The sequence below is a fragment of the Chiloscyllium plagiosum genome, unplaced genomic scaffold, assembly GCF_037043375.1.
Source record: "Chiloscyllium plagiosum isolate Xiang-an unplaced genomic scaffold, Cpla_swu_hap1 HiC_scaffold_52, whole genome shotgun sequence".
Taxonomy (NCBI): Eukaryota; Metazoa; Chordata; class Chondrichthyes; order Orectolobiformes; family Hemiscylliidae; genus Chiloscyllium; species Chiloscyllium plagiosum.
The window spans coordinates 2,507,520-2,523,534 of NW_028270190.1; the positions used below are offsets into that span (position 1 = coordinate 2,507,520).

At 45.4% G+C, this 16,015-nt stretch overlaps 1 long non-coding RNA gene and 2 pseudogenes across 2 annotated transcripts in view; all 3 read right to left on the minus strand.

The window, feature by feature from the left end:
• The window catches only part of LOC148134740 (uncharacterized), a 29,820-nt gene extending 17,207 nt beyond the window's left edge, over positions 1 to 12,613 (minus strand). Inside the window, exon 1 of the long non-coding RNA XR_015755627.1 lies at positions 12,477 to 12,613. This is a non-coding gene — a long non-coding RNA (uncharacterized LOC148134740). The remainder of the gene's footprint in view (positions 1 to 12,476) is intronic.
• Positions 1 to 16,015, minus strand: part of LOC148134737 (uncharacterized) — a 191,205-nt pseudogene that overhangs the window by 164,006 nt on the left and 11,184 nt on the right. The gene's annotated exons all lie outside the window — the stretch shown is intronic.
• Positions 10,571 to 11,602, minus strand: LOC148134741 (uncharacterized; annotated as a pseudogene).

Consider the following 16,015-nt stretch of genomic DNA (forward strand, 5'->3'; position numbering starts at 1 on the left):
AACGCCACTTGCCCGCACTCTCCCCACCTCCCTTAATTCCTTGCAAAATTAAGAATTTACCAATCTCTGCCTTAAAGACATATACCGTCCCGGCCTCTACTGAGCTCCATGGCAGTGAAATACACAGTCCCACCGCTCTCTGGCTGAAGAAATGTCTCCTCATTTCCGTTCTAAATTGACCCCCTCTAACTCTAAGGCTGTGTCCATGAGTCCTACTATCCCTGTTTGATGGAAACAATTTCCTACTGTCCACCCTTTCTAAGCCATGCACTATCTTGAGGTTTCTATTAGATCTCCCCTCAACCTTCTGAACTCTAACAAATACAATGCCAGGATCCTCAGCCGTTCAACGCATGTTAGGCCTGCCATTCCAGGGATCATCCGTATGAATCTCTGCTGGACATGCTCTAGTGCCAGTATGTCCTTCCCGAGGTGTGGGGCCCAAAACTGGACATAGTATTCTAAATGGGGCCTAAGCAGAGGTTTATAAAGTCTTAGTAGCACCTCACTGCTTTTAAATTCCAACTCTCTTGAAATAAATGACAACATTACATTTGCTTTCTTAGCCATGGACTCAACTTGCAAGTCAATCTTTAGAGAATCCTGTACTAGTACTCCCATATCCCAGTGTACATTGTCAGACAGCCAATCCTCAATCCATGAGAGTAGCTCACCTCGAAAACCACAGGCCCTCACCTTACTCAGCAGCCTCTCGTGAGGCACCTTGTCAAAGGTGTTTTGGAAGTCTCTGTAAATAACATCTACTGGGTTTCCCTGGTCGAAACAACTTGTTACCTCTTCAAAGAATTCTAACAGGTTTGTCAGGCATGACCTCCCTTTACTAAATCCGTGCTCACTTGTTCTAATTCGACCCTGCACTTCAAGAATTTAGAAATCTCATCCTTAACGATGGATTATAGAATTTTACCTACAACCAAGGTTAGGCTAATCAGCCTTAATTTTCCATCTTTTGTCTTGATCCTTTCTTGAACAAGGGGGTAACAACAGCGATTTTCCAATCATCTGGGACTTTCCCTGACTCCAGTGATTTTTGAAAGATTACAACCAACATCTCCACTATTTCTTGAGCTACCTCCTTCAGAACCCTACGATGTAGCCCATCCGGGCAAGGGGATTTCTCAATTTTTAGACCTTTTGGCTTATCAAGTACAGAGGAACCTCGATTATCCAAATTCCAATGATCCGAAAATTAGCCTGCTCCCTTGTGGGCTCGATCACAAGCTGTTCCAAATGCCATCCTGTAAGCATTCCATGAATTCCCTTTCTTTGGATCCACTGGCAACATAATTCACTCAGACCAATTGCATATTTAAGCCCCTATGATCACCATGACCTTGCCTTTCTGACATGCCCTATCTATTTTCTGGTACATCTTGCACCCCTGGTCCTGACCACTGCTGGGAGGTCTGTACATAAATCCCATTCTGTTTTCTTTTGCCTTTGTGGTTACTCAACTCCATCCAGACAGGCTGCACATCATCTCACCCTATGTCATTCAGTGCCATAGATTTAATTTCATTTTTAACGAACAAGGAATCCCGCCCCCTCTGCCCACCTCACTGTCTTTCCGATAAGTTGTAAATCCTTGGATGTTTAACTGCCATGTTTAAATGGAAGCTAGGGAACTTGGAGAAATAAATAGTGATGTCTTGAAAGCTGTCCATATTACAGAGGAGGAGACGCTGGAGACCTTAACATCAATAAAGGTAGGTATTTCCCCAGGGCCTGATCAGGTAATTCCAGAACGTTTTAAGAAGCGAGAGAAGAGATTGCTGGGCACCTTCCTGAGATAGAACATAGAACATAGAAGAATACAGCGCAGTACAGGCCCTTTGGCCCTCGATGTAGCGCCGATCCAAGCCCACCTAACCTATACTAACCCACTATCCTCCATATACCTATCCAATGCCCGCTTAAATGCCCATAAAGAGGGAGAGTCCACCACTGCTACTGGCAGGGCATTCCATGAACTTACGACTCGCTGAGTGAAGAACCTACCCCTAACTTCAGTCCTATATCTACCCCCCTTTAATTTAAAGCTATGCCCCCTTGTAATACCCGACTCCATACGCAGGAAAAGGTTCACACTGTCAACCCTATCTAACCCCCTAATCATCTTGTACACCTCAATCAAGTCACCCCTAAACCTTCTTTTCTCTAATGAAAACAGCTCCAAGTGTCTCAGTCTTTCCTCATACGATCTTCCTTCCATACCAGGCAACATCCTGGTAAACCTCCTCTGCACCCGTTCCAGTGCCTCCACATCCTTCCTGTAGTATGGCGACCAAAACTGCACACAATATTCCAGATGCGGCCGCACCAGAGTCTTATACAACTGCATCATGACCTCAGGACTCCGGAACTCAATTCCTCTACCAATAAAAGCCAGTACGCCATATGCCTTCCTCACCGCACTATTTACCTGGGTGGCAACTTTCAGATATCTGTGTACATGGACACCAAGATCCCTCTGCTCATCCACACTACCAAGTATCCGACCATTAGCCCAGTACCCCATCTTTTTGTTATTCTTCCCAAAGTGAATCACCTCACACTTGGCTACATTGAATTCCATTTGCCACCTTTCTGCCCAGCTCTGCAGCTTCTCTATATCCTGCTGTAACCTGCCACATCCTTCCTCACTGTCAACAACTCCTCCGACTTTCGTATCATCCGCAAACTTGCTCACCCAACCTTCTAACCCCTCTTCCAGGTCATTTATAAAAATGACAAACAGCAATGGTCCCAAAACAGATCCTTGCGGAACACCGCTAGTGACGGCACTCCATGAAGAAACTTTGCCATCAACTACTACCCTCTGTCTTCTTCCATCCAGCCAATTCCTAATCCAAACCTCCAACTCACTCTCAATGCCATATCTCCGTATTTTCTGCAGTAGCCTACCATGGGGAACCTTATCAAACGCCTTACTAAAATCCATATATACCTCATCTACCGCTTTCCCCTCATCAACCTCCTTCGTCACCTTTTCAAAGAATTCAATAAGGTTTGTGAGGCACGACCTGCCCTTCACAAAACCATGCTGATTATCCTTGATCACATTATTCCTATCCAGATGTGCATAAATCCTATCCCTTACAATTCTCTCTAAGACTTTGCCCACAACAGAAGTGAGACTCACCGGCCTATAGTTACTAGGGTTATCCCTACTCCCCTTTTTGAACAAGGGAACCACATTTGCTATCCTCCAGTCTTCTGGCACTACTCCTGTAGACAAAGAGGACATAAAAATCAAGGCCAATGGCTCTGCAATCTCCTCCCTTGCTTCCCAGAGAATCCTAGGATAAATGCCATCAGGCCCAGGGAACTTATCTATTTTCACCTTTTCCAGGATTTCCAACACCTCTTCTCTACATACCTCAAAGCCATCCATTCTACTTATTTGTGACTCAGTATTCACATCAACGACAATGCCCTGTTCCTGAGTAAATACTGACGAAAAGTATTCATTCAGTGTCTCCCCAATCTCTTCCGCCTCCACACGCAACTTCCCACTACTACCCTTGACTGGACCTATTCCTACCCTAGTCATTCTTTTATTCCTAACATACCTATAGAAAGCCTTAGGGTTTTCCCTAATCCTACCGACTAAGGACCTTTCATGTCCCCTCCTTGCTGCTCTTAGCTCTCTCTTCAGGTCCTTCCTGGCTACCCTATAACTCTCAATCGCCCCAATTGAACTTTCACGTCTCATCTTGAGATAGGCCGCCCTCTTCCATTTAACAAGGGATTCCAATTCCTTATTAAACCACGGCTCCCTCGCACGACCCTTTCCTCCCTGCCTGACAGGTACATAATTATCAAGGACACTCAATAGTTGCTCCTTGAACAAGCTCCACATATCATTTACACTCTTGCCTTGGAGTCTACTTTTCCAATCCACACATCTTAAGTCATGCCTCACCGCATCATAATTTCCCTGACCCCAGCTATAACTCTTGCCCTGTAGTACACACTTATCCCTCTCCATCACGAGAGTAAAAATCACCGAATTATGGTCACTGTCCCCAAAGTGCTCACCTACCTCTAATTCTAACACCTGGCCTGGTTCGTTACCCAGAACCAAATCCAGTATGGCCTCACCTCTTGTTGGCCTGTCTACATATTGTGTCAGGAAACTCTCCTGCACACATTGAACAAACACTGACCCATCTAACGAACTTGAGCTATAGCTTTCCCAATCAATATCAGGAAAGTTAAAGTCCCCCATAACAACCACCCTATTACTGTCACTCATCTCCTGAATCACCTTCCCTATCCTTTCTTCAATGATTCTAGTACTATTAGGAGGCCTGTAAAAGACTCCTAACAGGGTGACCTCACCTTTCCTATTCCTAACCTCAGCCCAAACTACCTCAGATGGCAAGTCCTCATCCATCGTCCTTTCCACCACTGTAATACTATCTTTGACAAGCAATGCCACACCTCCCCCTCTTTTACCCCCACCTCTGACCCTACTAAAACATTTAAATCCTGGAACCTGCAACAGCCAATCCTGTCCCTGTTCTAGCCATGTCTCCGTAATAGCCACAACATCGAAGTCCCAGGTACCAACCCACGCTGCAAGTTCACCTACCTTATTTCGTATACTTCTTGCATTGAAGTATACACACTTCAAGCCACTTTCCTGTTTACAGGCACCCTCCCTAGAAATTGATGCCATGTTCCTAACCTCCCTACACTTCAGGCCCTGCACCCTGAAGCTACAATCTGGGTTCCCATGCCCCTGCAGAGTTAGTTTAAACCCCCCCCAAGAGCACTAGCAAACCTCCCCCCAAGGATACTGGTGCCCCTCAGGTTAAGGTGTAGACCATCCTGTTTATAGAGGTCCCACCGTTCCCAGAAAGAACCCCAGTTATCCAAAAACCGGAATCCCTCCCTCCTGCACCATCCCTGTAGCCACGCATTTAAGTGTTCTCTTTCCCTATTCCTCGAATCTCTATCACGTGGCACGGGTAACAAACCAGAGACAACAACTCTGTTCGTTCTAACTCTGAGCTTCCAACCTAGCTCCCTGAATGCCTGTCTAACATCCTCGGCACTCCTCCTACCTATGTCGTTGGTGCCAATATGGACCACGACTTCGGGCTGCTCCCCCTCCCCCTCCAGGACCCGGAAAACACGATCAGAGACATCACGTACCCTTGCACCTGGGAGGCAACATACCAAACGTGAGTCTCTCTCGTTCCCACAAAACCGCCTATCTGTGCCCCGAACTATCGAGTCCCCAATTACTATTGGTCTGCTCTTCTCCACCCTTCCCTTCTGAGTAACGGGGACAGGTGCCAGAGACCTGAGCCCCGTTACTTACCCCTGGTAAGTCAGCCCCCCCACAAGTATCCAAAACGGTATACTTGTTCTTGAGGGGAACGGCCGCAGGGGGTCCCTGCACTGGCTGCTTCCTCCCAGTCCCCCTCACTGTCACCCATCTATCTGCCATCTTTGGAGTTACTACTTCCCTATAACTCTGATCTATGACCCCCTCTGCCTCCCAAATGATCCGAAGTTCATCCAACTCCAGCTCCAGTTCCCTAACACGATCTTGGAGGAGCTGGAGATGGGTGCACTTCCTGCAAGTGTAATCGGCAGGGACGTCGATGGCATCCCTCTCCTTCGCGCTTTTAAAGGGGGAAAAAACCTACCCAGGTAAGCTTACACTAACTGCTTCCGGGTCTCGGCTGCCCCTCTGGTCGTCGTCACTTCCCCCGGTGCTCCCACTCTTTCTGTGAAGAGAGAGTGAAAGAGAAAAAAAAACACCGCTACCCGCTACCGGTAAGTACTTTTAAAACCAAACGGTCTTACCTTCGCTGCTGCTCGCACTGGATAGAGGATGGTTATAGAGGGTTATTTTCCTGAGATAGAGAATGGTGATAGAGGGTTATTTTCCAGACTGGAGGCCTGTGACCAGGATCAGTGCAGGTTCCACTGCTTTTTGTCATTTATAAAAATGGTTTGGATATGAATATAGGTTTGTAAGTTTGCAGATAGCAGCAAAATTGGTGGTGTGTTGAACAGTGAACAAGGTTGTCTGACAGTACCACAGGACAATAGGCTGAGGAGTGGCAGATGGAATTTAATTGAGATGAATGTGATGTGTTGTATTCTGGTTAGGCAAACCAGGTCACGACTTATACATGCCCCTCCCCTCGCTGCATGTTGTGGCTGTGACTCTGTCCCTCTTCCTTGCGGCATGTCACGGCTGTGTCGCCGTCTCGGTCCATCCTCAGATGTTTTTTCACAGATGCTGCCAGATCTGCTGAGCTTTTCCAGCAATTTTTGTTTTTGTCTCACACTGAGGCTAACATGATCTCCACACTTCCCAGTAACTATACACTAATTATAAAGAGTCTCGGAGTGATTTTGGCCTGCTCTCCACACCTCCCAGTAACTACACACTGACTGTAAGGAGTCTCACAGTGATTCTGGCCTGATCTTCACACCTCCCAGTAACTATACACTGACTGTAAAGGGTCTCACGGTGAGCCTGCCCTCATCTACACACCTCTGTGTAACTGTACAATGTCTGTAAACAGTCTCACACTGAGTGTGGCCTCGTTTACACACCTCCAAGTCAGTATAATGTCAGTGTAAAACAGTCTCTCAGTGAAACTAGCCTCATTGACACACGACCCAGTTACGATATGATGACTGTAAACAGTCTCATTGAGAGTCTGGCCTCATCTGCACACCACCCAGTTACTACATGGTGATTGTGAACAATCTAACATTGAGCTTGGCTTTTTCTTTTAAAATTTCAAAATTATATTTGATTCATCAAAAACATCTTTCTATATATACATAGTCACAAATGCAGTTTGGTACTTTACAGTTGCATATCACATGACAATAAAGGATATTACAACAAAGAATATTCTATTCAAATAAACGAACATTGGACTTTGGACAAACCAAAAACCCAAAATAGGTCTCTTACACGTATATCATTATATATATGGGAGACACTGGGAGGGTCCAATAACTGAACGGACCCCCATTTCCCTTCAGCAGGAAGACCTCGGACAGTGGTCTTACCCCCACTGCACCTTGGCAGCAGTTGCCCCAAGCTTTAGTCCATCCCTCAGCACATAGTCCTGGACATTAGGATGTGTCAGTCTGCAACACTCAGTCAGGGTCAACTCCTCGCTCTGGAAGACCAACAAGTTCCGGGCAGACCAAAGAGCATCATTCACTGAGTTGATGATTCTCCAGGCTCAGTCGACGTTTGACCCAGTAACTATATGGTGACTGGAAACAGTCTCACAGTGAGCCTGTATTGTTCACCCTCCTACCAGTGTTTGTTGCCTGTTTCACAGTCAGCCTAGACTCATCCTTACTTCCTGTGAGTCAATCCTTTGTGTCCTCTTCCATTTAGCCCCTGCTTTTGGGAATGCAGCCAGAGATCTCTCCAGGCCGCATTTCATTCTCCTCACTGTCTTAGTGTTCCCACGTACACCACTTGTCTTTCCCTCTCCCTCCTGGCTAGTTTTTGTGAACCCCAACCCTCTTCCCTGACCCCACCATCCAGCTGCAATGTTCGAGAATCCCCACCATGGACGCTGCCATTACTTCTCCAGCTCATTCATATTTCTTCACAAAACAGAAACATAACTCATTGACAGGAATAAGTGGCAGGTGAATGAGATAAATCATACATCTGCAAACGGATTGCTGTTCAATGGTGAGATTAACTTTATTTTATGTGTATAAATCAAAAGCAAAAAAATCACGTGTAGTTCTGCATGCAAATCATTTCATTGAATACAGCTGTGCAAAGAAATGATATCTCTGCTGTTCAAACCATTCCAACAGTACAACATTGGAGAGAGAACATTTGGAAATGTTGCAGAAACTGCAGATCAATTAAGGGGAAACTGAAGGCATGCTCTGCACCAAAACTCTTAATCCATTTCACAAAGGAAATACTTCGTTCAGGCGATTACATCTGTTTTTACTGGTCTCCTTCCCATTCAATTTTCTTCCACTTTCTGGGTCACCTCAAATGTGTGACTCCCTTTTCTCTCCAGCATGGCCTTACCCCTTCCTTTTCCCCGGGTATGTAACTGTTTCTCTTTATTTCCAGGGGAAATATGAATTCCAGTGGTTGTGACCAGGACAGCCAGCTGGACCTCATAGAATATGAGCTCCATGATTGGGGCTGTTAATCTGGACCAAGCAGGGAGCCCTGGCTGAGAGATGAGAAGGGTCAATGTCAGAGATGCGGTCTCTGAATGAGGTAGTGATAAAGTCAAGGACAGTTCATGTGTAAATAGAAGGGGACTTGGAGAAGGCCACAAGCCTCAGTGCAGATTTCTTCACATCCATCTCCAGCACTGGGTTTAAACATTACTGCATACCCTTCCTTTTAGAGTCACAGGCTTAGAGTCACAGAGATATACAGCACGGAAACTGACCCTTCTGTCCAACACGACCATGCCAACCAGATATCCTAAATAAATCTAGTCCCATTTCTAGCATTTAGCTCATATCCTTCTAAACCCCTCTTAGTCACATACTCATTCAGATGCCTTTAAAGAGCGGTGAATATGATCTACATGAACGTCAGTCAGGTGATCGACAAGGTTCCTCTACTGCTCACCCGTAGACTGCTGAGCAAGGTTAGATCACATTGAACACAGGGTAAAAACAAGGACTGCAGATGCTGGAAACCAGAGTCTAGATCAGAGTGGTGCTGGAAAAGCACAGCAGGTCCTCGGATGCTGCCTGAACTGTGTTTTTCCAGCACTACTCTAATCTAGACTCATATTGAACAGTCTATTTAGATTAGATTACATTAGATTACAGTACAGTGTGGAAACAGGCCCTTTGGCCCAACAAGTCGACACCGACCCGCTGAAGCGCAACCCACCCATACCCCTACATTTACCCCTTACCTAACACTACGGGCAATTTAGCCTGGCCAATTCACCTGACCTGCACATCTTTGGACTGTGGGAGGAAACCGGAGCACCCGGAGGAAACCCACGGAGACACGGGGAGAATGTGCAAACTCCACACAGTTAGTCGCCTGAGGCGGGAATTGAACCCGGGTCTCCGGCGCTGTGAGGCAGCAGTGCTAACCACTGTGCCGCCCACCAGCCTCTCCCTATAGCGCAGACTCTGCAACCCTTGCAGCATCCTTGGAAATCTTTTCTGAACCTTTTCAAGTACAGTTGCACCTCGACATACGAACGACCCCGTTCACGAACAAATCAGTTTACGAACAGGATTGTACGTAAAAGTTTGCTTCAACGTACGTACAAAATTCAAGGTACGAACAAAGGTACGAATGCAAAAAGCCCGTGTGTGACCACGTGGTTTCATTGTTCTGCTTTGCCACGCGCTTGTTGAACGCAAAAGCTCTCGGGCCCCGCGTGATCTCATTCAGTTCGTCTTTGGCGCGTGCGCTGTGAACAACTGTCCAAGCATTCTTATGCTATCCGAGCAATGGGAAAAATTGATTCAGTTCACGAACTGGGTCCCAGAACGGATTAAGTTCGTAAGTCGAGGCGCTACTGTACTGTTGTCCAACATCTCAGTTTCAGTAAAGCGTTTGATAAGATTATCTACGGTAGGCTATCACGGAAAATACGGAGGCATGGGATTGAGATTGATCTCGTGGTTTGGATCATTAATTGGCTGGCTGTAAGAAGACAGAGGGTGGTGGTTGATGGGAATTGTTTCATCCTGGAGTTCAGTTACTAGTGGTGTACTGCTAGGATCTGTTTTGGTGCCACTACTGTTTATCAGTTTTATAAATGATGGCATAGAATGATGGATTAGTACATTTGCGGATGCCATTAACTTTGGTGGAGTTGTGCCAAAGTATGTTGTAGATTACAGTGAGACATAGATAGGCTGCAGAGCTGGGCTGAGAGGCGGCAAATGGAGTTTAATTAAGAAAAATGTGAGGTGATCCACTTTGGATTGAGTAACAGGAATACAGAGTACTGAGCTAATGGTAAGATACTTGGTAGTGTGGGTGAGCAGATAGATCTCGGTGTCCATGTTAGAGCCCTGAAAATTTCCACCCAGGTTAAAGGATTGTTAGGATGGCATACAATGTGTTAGGTTGTATTGGTAGAGGAATTGAGTTTTGGAGCCATGAAATCATGTTGCAGTTGTACAAAACTCTGGTGTGGCCACACTTGGAGTTATTGTGCACAGTCCTGGTCACCGCATTATAAGAAGGATGTGGAAGCTTTGGAAACGGTGTAAAGGAGATTTACCAGGATGTTGCCTGGTACAGAGGGTAGGTCTTATGAAGAAAGCTGAGGGACTTAATGCTGTTTTGCTTAGAGAAAAAAAGGTTAAAAGGTGACTTGACAGAGGAATAGATAGGGCTGACAGTGAGGGCCTTTTTCCTCGGATGGTAATTGCTAGCACGAGGGGGCATAGTTTAAACTGAGGGGTGATACATATAGGACAGATATCAGAGATAGATTCTTTACTCAGAGAGTAGAAAGGGCTTCAAATTGATTTCACAGGTCGGCAAAACATCGAGGGCCTAAGAGCCTGTACTGCGCTGTAACACACCCTATCCCTGTAAGCTTGTTCAGTCTGTCAAACATTCTGTATCTATGTTCTATCTCTGTCTGCAGTGAGCAGCAGGGTGAGAATAAGAGTGATACTGAGAATGTGGGACCAGTATTGCATTTGCAGATGTGTTGATGGACAGGAAAAAGAGGTTGTGAATGGAATTGATTTTGACTGTGAGGGATTCTTGAATTTATTGAGTTGATAATTGACTTTTATTCTCTGATGACATCTCATATGATTCATTGAATGTTAAGCAGAAAGGATATGTTGGTAAATTTGGATTTTTATATTGTTTTGAAATGTGATAGATGTATTTGAATAGGCACTGCACCCATTTACAGAAATTCCCAGATCCCTTAGTATGTTAAATCAATTCTTGGAGTCTGTTCGATGCAGTATTCTGGAGTGGAGCATTCTTTACACCTGATTGGGTATTCTATAGCACACCTTCTGACATGAAACCCGGTATTCTCCACTGCAGCCAGCTTTTCCCGGATTTCCTGGTGTCACCTCTGATCTGCATCATGTGCAAATATTTTACTGAAGACAAAATGCTTGTGAACGTCTGGTTCGATCCATATGTCCCGAAATGGGGATTTTTGCAAGGCAGGGATGATCTGACAATTCCCCGTGTTACTGAAACAGTGATCTACAGTGGGCTGTAGGTGGTGTAGAGAATGATACAGCCCACTGGCTGGTTATTGTGCTGGCTTCTGTTATTCAGCAGAGTTTGGAAAAGCTGAGCCGCGGTGTGGTTCCCGTTGATCTGGGCGGGGTTCAGCAATTTACTTTCTGAGCAACGACTGCTGCTGTTCGGGAAGACAGCGAGGTCATTTCTACCCGGGTAGTTTTCGAAAACGTTCACATCGGAGGTAATGAAAGGATGTATTGATATGCTGGGGTTCAAGTCTATATATCTATTGGAGTTTCCGCACTGGGAAGCAGGTAAAGCCACCAGGAAGGCGAAGTGTTCTCTCCCATAATCAGACGCCCGGTGCCCAGCACCAAGCGGAGACTGAAAGGGGTAAAGTCAGGGTGTGAGTCAAGGGACGGACTTCAGGTGAAACATTCTCTGTGCAGTGTTAGTGGGCCCTGTTTGAGATGTGTTACTTGGAACAATGCCCATCATATTAAAGAAAAGGTGAAACCCTGCAATTCACATTTCAAAATATTGCATGGGAAGGTCAATGTTGCTATCTCAGTGTTGTAGTAAATTCTGGGATCAGTGTCAGGTTTAAAGACAGAACCAGGGTGATGCGACAGAAAGCAGAACATTGTTACTTATTTTTGTACAAATCCTCCTGCAATGAATCACAGAATGGCACAAGCCTTCTTGATAACTCACTGTACCTTCATCATAAGGTCCTTTGACTGATGCACTACTCGATGCTCCATGCCATACGTATTGATTAGAAACAGAGAGAGATGGGGAGAGAGAAAGAGAGAGACAATGAAGGCTACATGAGCAGTGAACTAGAACTGGAGGTAGAGAGAATCCTGGAAGAATTGGAAAACAGAAAAAGTTTGGGGCATAAGGACAAGGTGTGGAGCAACTAGAAAGCAAGGGAACAGAAGAAAGGGACAGAGAGAAAACAAAGACTTGCAGACTGACAGGAAATGGGAATAGTAGTGAAGGAGACAGAGGGAGACAAAGGGAAACTGAGAGGTGGGTGAGGCGATTCAGTAAACAGTAAAATGTTGCCTGTGTGTGGGATTTGGGCATTTTCTCCAAAAATCACTCCGATCTATTTCACTGTCTCCTTTATTTCAGGGTCAGTGGATGCAATCGATTTCACTCTTAGTGATGTACAGCACCCCCCCCCCCCACAGAGCTTTTTTTTAGATTACCAACAAGTCCCACACCAACCCGCCGAAGCGCAACCCACCCTGACACTTACCTTTTAAAAATGCCAGTCACTGCATGGTTATCCAGTACAGCTGCATCTGACATGGGGATTGTGAGCAGGAACAGGCAGAGTGTCTGCATTTTTCAGATCTGTCAGCACCCTGTAACCGTACTATAGGGAACACACAGACAAAACTGGAAAAGATGAAAGAAAAACCTGTTCAATTCATAACTACATTGGCAAGAGCGTGAAAGATATGCAGGGACACACATGTTGGCAAACAGAAACTGTCACTATCGTCCTGGGTGGTGTTTGCCATTAATTAAGCAGAAGGTCTGGTTACCTCCCATGGGTACAATTTGCAGGTGAAGATTGGAGTTTCTTCCAGGAGTTATGGGGTATAGCCAACCTTTCAGAATAGGTGCAACAGGCCCACAGCTCTCTTGGAGGGGGTCGGTGGAGGAGATGTGTTCTCAGACTCCAAATACAACAGGACCTTGAAAATGTCCAAAACAATGTGCACTTACATAGAACCTTTAAAGGATTGAAACATCCCACAGGATATTGCACAGATTCCCAGTATTATACACTGATCACAAACTGACTCTGGTGCAGGTCCAGTTAATCACAATACATATCACCAATTTGGATGGGTGAATCAAGTATAAAATATCCAGGTTTGATGACAATTCAAACCTATGCATCATTGTGACCGATGTACAGGAGGTAAGAAGGCTTCAGAATAATATGAACAATTTCAGTAAATTGGGAAACACATGGAAGGTGCAAATGGGAAATTGTCCACATCAGTAGGAAATAAGATACATATTTGTAGTGTATTATTGAAATATTGATCGAATGGAGCAATATTGGCTTCCATAAGGAGAGGAGGGATAGGCTGGGACATTAATTCACTGGAATGTACGAGGTTGAGGGGTGACCTTAGACAGGTTGAAAAATCATGAGGGGCGTAGATGAGGTGAATAGCAACAGTCTTTTTCTGAAGATAGGGGAGTTCATAACTGGAGGGCACAGTGTTTAGGTGAGAGGAGAGAGATTTAAAAGAGATCTGAGGGGCAACATTGTTACATAGAGGGTGGTTCATGTGTGGGTTGAACTGCCAGAAGAAGAGGGAGATGCATGTACAGTTACAACATTGAAAAGACAATTGGACAGACACATGGATAGGAAATGTTCAGAGAGATATGGGCCAAATGCAGCGCAATGGAACTAGGTTAGTTTGGGAAACCTGATGAGTGTGGACACATTGCACCGAAGGGTCTTTTCCATGCTGTATGAATCTATGGATGTCCTTTTCCAGAGGTCACTGAAATTCAAAATGAAGATGCAACTGAATAGCAACATGTTAGAAAGACAAACAGCATGTTGGCCTTCATTGGCTGTGGATTTCAGTACAGCTTGAAAGCTTATCCAGTTGGTGAGACCACAGCTGGATGGTACAAGAATGTATTTTGTACATTCTTGATTCAAGTACCTATGGAAATTGATACCTACTGCGAGAAGACAGCAGTAAGGGTTTATCAGAATAATTGTTGCTATGCCAGGTTGGTCCTATGAGGAATGTTGGGGTTGGGTGGGCCGGCATTCACTTGATGGTATCAGAAGGTGAAGTGTCTCACTGATGTGTATAGGATTCTGACAGGGCTCAGGATGCAATGATGATGTTTCCCCGGCGTGGGAATCCAGAGAAAGGGGCCAGGGTCTCAGCATACACACGGGACACCATTTCTGACTGAGATGCTGAGAAATGTCTTCACTCAGACAATGGTGACCATCTGGAGACCTCTACCGCAAAAGGCTCTGGAGGAAAGTTACTGTTTTTTTTAAAGAAAGAAACATATTGATTTCCAGGAGCTAAAAGTGTCAGTGGGTCTGAGAAAAGAACAGGTCTGTGACTGCTTGATAAAGGATCAGCCAGGATCATATTGGAAAATGGAGCAGGGCTGATGGGAAGGTCACCCTTTGTTTCATTGTCCATTCTCTCCTATTCTTAGCATCTATTATCACATATTCAACTTTTCTTCTATACTGGCCTGCTCTCCATTATCTCCTTGTTTACCCAGCCCTTTCGTATTTTATGGAACAGACCAAATGCCCTGAAGACTATCAAGGAGATAGCCGAGACTGTAACCGTTACCTTATTTTGAGGCTAGTTTAAGGTGCTGCATTCCGGATGTGATTTGATGGGTCAATCTCATCGGATTTAAGCAAAAGACACTTCGTTCTTACCCCACAGTTAGAAAATACGCAAAACAAAAAAATGGCTAATTATTTAACTAATACTCATCAGCGTCCTAATATCCCACCATCGCATAAATGCAGCCTTGGCCAACATCGTCAGACCACAACAAAACGACGGTTGGAGGAAGAGCGCCTCATCTTCCACCTAGGAACCCTCCAACCACAAGGGATGAACTCAGATTTCTCCAGTTTCCTCATTTCCCCTCCCCCCCACCTTGTCTCAGTCAAATCCCTCGAACTCAGCACCGCCTTCCTAACCTGCAATCTTCTTCCTGACCTCTCCGCCCCTACTCCACTCCAGCCTATCACCCTCACCTTGACCTCCTCCCACCTATCGCATTTCCAACACACCTCCCCCAAGTCCCTCCTCTCTACCTTTTATCTTAGCCTGCTGGACACACTTTCCTCATTCCTGAAGAAGGGCTTATGCCCGAAACGTCGATTCTCCTGTTCCTTGGATACTGCCTGACCTGCTGCGCTTTTTCAGCAACACATTTTCAGCTCTTCACTATAAATATCCCTTATTCCCTGCTGCTATCTGTTCTGATGAAGGGTCAACAGACTGAAGCATTAACTCTGGTTTCTTCCCACAGATGCTGCCATCAATTCGTGGTTCACCGTATTCATTACAAAGACAGTTAGGGATGGATAATAAGAGTTGATTTAGCCAGTGAACACACCAAAGTGCAAAAGCTCAGGTTTTTCCACTCAGAGGTTCGAAAACTGCACTTCCCTCCAGACACTGTACTATCTCTGAGCACAGATACTTCCAAAGTGCAAATCCAAGCATAGGCTTCTGCCTCCTGGAACACAATGTCCAAATAATCACCTCCTCAATGAGACATCGGAATGATCGAAGTTCAGACTCCATTACATTAGCACTGAGCTGATGTTCCCTGACCTGCAGGCATTTGCTCGGAGTGTTGTTGATATCGATCACACTGGTGTGCACCACCCTACCCACAGTACAGCTGGAAAATATCATTTACCATCTATCCAAATATTGTGCTTGAAGAATTAGAATTCAATGGTTCAAACAGGACCTTTTCCACACTTCTCTTACATTACCTTGTGAAACCCAGTAATTATAAATATAATGTTATGACTTCAGCCACCTGCTTCAGATAGCGAGAGACAAATGGGTTGGGGGGGGGGGGGGGGGGGGGGGGCGGGGAGAGAGAGAGGCGGACTGACAGACAGAGTGAGAGAGAAAACCAGACTGACGTGGAGAAACAGTGAGAGAAAGAGACACAGACACAGACAATGAGAGAAACAGTTTGTGAGAGAGACAGAGACAGAAGACAGACAATCAAAGATGCAGAATGGGA